Below are 5396 nucleotides of genomic sequence, written 5' to 3'. Positions count from 1 at the left end.
GCACTTGCCAGAAAGACAGAGAGAGACAGAGAAACAGAAAGCGAGAAATCACGCCCCAGGGGGGATGGTCACACCACAATCCCTTCTCCTCCATTCTCCTCTTGGGATCTTGGGCACGCACGCACACGCGCCTGGTGTGAGTTTAAGCCACCGGGTCTGGGACTCAAACTGCGGTCGACTACATGGGAGTTGAGCAACATAGCCATTACGCTAACTGCTGGTCCCCGTATGATGCTTTTTTAAAGAGGTTTTTGCCTTAGGTTGTGTGCACTCACCAGAGAGAGAGACAGTGAGAAGGAAAGAGAGAAATCACCCCAGGAGGGATGGCCACACCACAATCCCTTCTCCATTCTCCTCCCAGGATTTTGAGCATGTAAGCACATGTACCCGGCATGAATTTCAAGTCACCAGGTTCAGGACTTGAACCATGGTTGGTCATGAAGTAGTCTAACTACATAACCACTATGCCATCTTCTGTCCCCAATATGATGCTTTTTTTTTTTTTTTGAGGTGTTTTGGCTATAGGGTATGTGTGCTCGTCAGAAAGACAGAGAGAGACAGAGAAACAGAAAGCGAGAAATCACGCCCCAGGGGGGATGGTCACACCACAATCCCTTCTCCTCCATTCTCCTCTCCGGATCTTGGGCACGCGCGCACACGCGCCCAGTGTGAGTTTTAAGCTACCGGGTCTGGGACTCGAACCGCGGTCGACTACGTGGGAGTCCAGCGACATAGCCATTACACTAACTGCTGGTTCCCTCAACAGTCAATTGTGAGTGTAATGAATTGAAGTGATTATAATTTTGGAGCTGTCATAATAGCGGCTTAGAGCTGGAGTAGTCTCCAAATATTATCGTATGCATTTATTTATTTATTTATTTATGCTTTATTTAGGGATCATTTCTCCCAAACTCTGAGGTTTGTAGACATGCATGAATAGGAGCTCACAATTCACAGGCCACAGCTTACTCCATGTTAGAGAGCTCGCATCATCGGCTGATTTTCCTTTTCTTTTTTTTTTTTTAATTCCAAATCTTCCATCATATGCATTTCATTTCCTGGTTGTGATCTGTCCTTTGAACTCAGAATCAATGAAATCCCCTCTCCATACACTCTCTCCTTGGGCATTCCTAACAGTTCTCTCGTTTCCTTGAGGCCTTCTCTTTCTAGTATAAACACCTCCATTTCCTTTGACTGGTCCTATAGTTCCTCGTTTCCCAGACTCTTTGTCATCCCTGTCACTTCCTCAGGATGTGCTCTGGTTTACTCATGTCACTCTTAAATTGTGACATCCACATTTTGTTAGCACAGACAGAAAAATAACGACAAAGTTTGCCTCACCTAACGATAAACTGCATGCAGAATATTAAATAGCAATACTTAGCACAGTGTGTTGCCTTTGTGATGCAAAATCTCTGTACGTAATTCGCTCTAAGAAACATAGTCATATGAACACTTCATGCACATAGTAAGCACTTAATACATGTTCACTTATTGGTATTACTTACTTAAGATAATTAATGCTACATATTTTTTAAAAAGCGGCACAATAATGCCTTTAATTCAAAGAGCTGCAAAACCATGCATTAAAAGATGTCGATATTGAGGAGAGAGAATAACCAGGAGCAATAAGGCAGTTTCCCACCTCTTCACTTCAGTCAGGTTCTGCTCAGACTTTCTTGACTCATTAAGAGGATTTGACCTCTGAGGGATAAACAGCAAAAATCAATTCATTATTGACAAGCATGAGGACAATCTTATTTCTTTGCATTCCTGAGTTAAAGCCTAATTGAGCATGGTGTGTGTGTGTGTGTGTGTGTGTGTGTGTGTGTTTTAAGATAAAGAGAGTAAAGTCCTGTTTCTGTATTTTAGAAATTTTTTTTTTTTGGTATTAAGACAAACATTTTCTTGTTTGAAAAATGGTATCAAGAATCAGCTATTCTTGCTTGAAGCTATCCTAGATCATATTAACAAATATGAGCACATTAAATTCCTATTTATATTTTAAATAGTTTATTCTGAAATACAGAGAAGTTGCAAAAACAGTATAAAGAACTCCCATATAGCCCCAAACAGATTCCCTGATATTTAATATTTTACTGCATAAGCTTTATCAGCATTCTCTCCCAACCCCGCAATGGTTATAATTTCTCCATTTCCTAATGAGCTGCAGACATAATACCCCATAATTCCTAAATATTTTTGAGTGTATTTTCACCATATTTCCTATATAGTCACTAAATGGATTTCCAACTCCAAGTGAAATCAACATTATTTAACACTGCTGGACTGTCCACAGACCCCATTCAGATTGGCTATCTGTCTCATCCATGTCTCTTTTTTGTTTCTGGCCCAAAATGCTATCCAGAAACATAATGCATTTAGTTGTCTCCTTCGGTCTGGAGCAATTCCCTAGGGTTCCCTACCTGGACCGTCTTAAGCAGAACAAGCTTGCCATTGCTCAGAACGATTCACTTTTCACTTCATCTCTCTTCGTTTTTTTTTTTTTTTTTTTTTTGAGAGGTTTTTGCTATAGGGTGTGTGTGCTCCCCAGAAAGACAGAGAGAGACGGAAAGTGAGAAATCATCCCCCCCCCGGGCGGGTGCTGGCCACGCCGCAGTCCCTTCTCCTCCATTCTCCTCTAAGGATCTTGGGCACACATGTACACACGCCTGGTGTGAGTTTAAGCCACCAGATCCAGGACTTGAACTGCAGTCGACTACATGGGAGTCCAGCAACATAGCCATTACATCAACTGCTGGTCCCTCTCTTTGATTGTGTCTAGATTAGGATATAACCCATTTGCTTGCTATTATACTAATGGCTGTGCTTTCTAAGATTTTTCTTTATTATATCCATTTGTTCATGTTTCAGTTGTTATTGTTTTTATCTCATAATTTCTTCTCCTTTTTGAATAAAAATCATTCTGTTATATTGGAATACATATATGTGTGTGTGTGTGTATGTGTGTGTGTGTATACATAAATATAAATATAATGTGTATATGATTTGTTGTTCCATAAACTAGATTTAGTTTGGCATTTTTTTTTCTACTTGTTGATTTCATTGGTTTTTCTCTCACTGAATTGGTCATTCTCCCTCTGGCTTGCCTCTCTCTCTTTAGTGGTTTCGAGGTTTCCTCTACTAGTTCTCTGGCTCCCCAGTCCAAAGTCAGGCTCATAAGTTTTCTAGAACTTTGGTCTTGCTGAGAGGTAGGAATATCACAGATGCACTCACAGAGCTGGCGGTCAGCTGGGCTCAGTTCCTGGTGGGGAGGCTCTATCTGTGTCCTTCTGTCCTCCAGGACCTATAGCTTGTTAAAATCTTTAGTCCCAGATGGGAGTTGGCATCAGCTGAGGGCCCCCCGCCCCCACACCACCTTCTACTGGATCAGAAAAGTCATGACACATTTTTTCACAGAAAAACAGAAAAATACATCACAACTTTCCTGATGACTCAATATTTCTTTCACTATCAAGTGACTTTAGCCTTCAATACTTAGTCTTCAACACTGTGGAGCATGACCATTGGGTCCTGCCTGGGCTCTCTTTAGATCTGGAACCCTTTGCTTTAGCCCTGCTCAATACTTTGCATTTATGATTCATTTCTAGCTGCAGTGATGTTGAATTTGTTTTTGAGATTAGGCTAGGTCTTTCAGCTTTCTATTTTTGTATATTATTGCTTTATGGGTGGGGCTCAGGGAGTTCATGAGAGCATGGTAGACTTCTTTAGGTGATGTCTAACAACCACTGCCCTAGATGGACCTGCTCAAGTCTCTCATTTGCACTTGCTGCAAGAGCTTCCCTGCAAGATCGCCTCTGATTCCACTTGCCTCTACAGTCTATTTCTCATTAGAGCACACATGTGAGGAACCAGCAGATGGCATAATGGTTATGTCACTGGACTCCCATATAGTTGACCAAGGTTCAAGTCCTGGACCTGGTGACTTAAAAAAACTCATGCTGGCACATATGCGTGTGTGCCCAAAATCTCAAGAGGAGAATGGAAGAGAAGGGACTGTGAGGTGGCCATACCACTGAGGGGTGATTTCTCACTTTTTATCTCCCTGTCTCTGTCCCTCCAGCGAGTGCAAATGCACTATAGCAAAAATGTCTAAAAAAAAAACCCCCCAAAACAAAAAAAACAACAGCAATAAAAACCAAAACCAAAATCAAAAGCACACATGTGAAAATGATGTTCCTTTCTTACTTAAAATCCTCCTGGCTCTAAAGTTCAAAATCTTTTAGCATGGTTTACAAGGTCCTGTGAAACCTGGCCCTGCTGCTATTGCAGATTTATTTATGTCACGTTGGCCCCCTCATAGCTCCTGAAACCCTGGTCTCCTACGCTTTGTGGCCTGCATACAGGTTTCCCCTCTGCTTGCAGCCTTCTCTCAACCTTTGCTTCCTCAGCCCACCCCTTGGATAAATCCTATTTGCCCCCAAGATCTCAGCTGGGATGTCATTCTCAGGGAGACATCTCCTAACTCTCTCTCCACCACTCAGCTTGGGTGACCTGGTTAGACATCCTTATGGGGCCCTGTGATTTTGATTCAAATACCTAAACATATTCATTGGTATGACTTATTTATCCTTATTTATGCAACTCTTTGTTGATGCCTGATGATTTCATACACTGATATAACCCTAGCACCAGCACTCCAGACTTCATGAATGTAGAATGACCCTTCTACGACACATGTGGTCTCAGCCCTGTTTCCGCTCTGCCCTCATCTCCTCCCACGTTCCCCTTCACGCACTCTGCAGGAAACCTCTTGGCCTCTTTGCTTTCTCCAAACCTGACAGCCATGCTCCTGTGTCTGGATTCTGCCCCTCTGCCTGAAATGCTCTTTGTCATGAAATCCTCCCCCTGCCCCCCCGCCCCATGGTTCACTCTGTACAGAATGTTCAAGCATCACCTCCTCACTGAGGCCTTCCTTGACTGCCCTAGTGAAAATGGCAACCCACTCGCTTCCCTGCTTCATTCTCCTCTGTAGCCCTTAGCTTCATGCTCTATTCTGCATACTTTGCTGTTTACTTCCTGGCTCCTCCGTGAGAAGGAAGTGCCACGACAGCAGAGAGTTCTAACGGTGGTTCACATGTAGATCTGGGGCACTTAGTCCATGCCTGGCTCATGACATATGCGGAATAGCTGTTTGTTAAGTGGAGAAATGTGTTGGCTGCTTCCTTTCCCCCTTTAAAAAGAAGCCGACTTATTTATTTTTTGAGAGAGAGAGAGAAAAAGAGAGAAAGAGACACCCCCAACAGCATCCTCACACCACAAACCACCACAGCCTCAGCCAGCCAGGATCATACCACACTGGTACCCCATGTGCTCAGACAGGCCTTGGGACACAAACTCCAGCCAGCGAAGCAGGGTACTATGTTGCCACTGTG

This window comes from Tupaia chinensis, unplaced genomic scaffold (genome assembly GCF_000334495.1).
Source record: "Tupaia chinensis unplaced genomic scaffold, TupChi_1.0 Scaffold000320_2, whole genome shotgun sequence".
NCBI lineage: Eukaryota > Metazoa > Chordata > Mammalia > Scandentia > Tupaiidae > Tupaia > Tupaia belangeri.
This window is presented reverse-complemented; position numbering follows the sequence as displayed.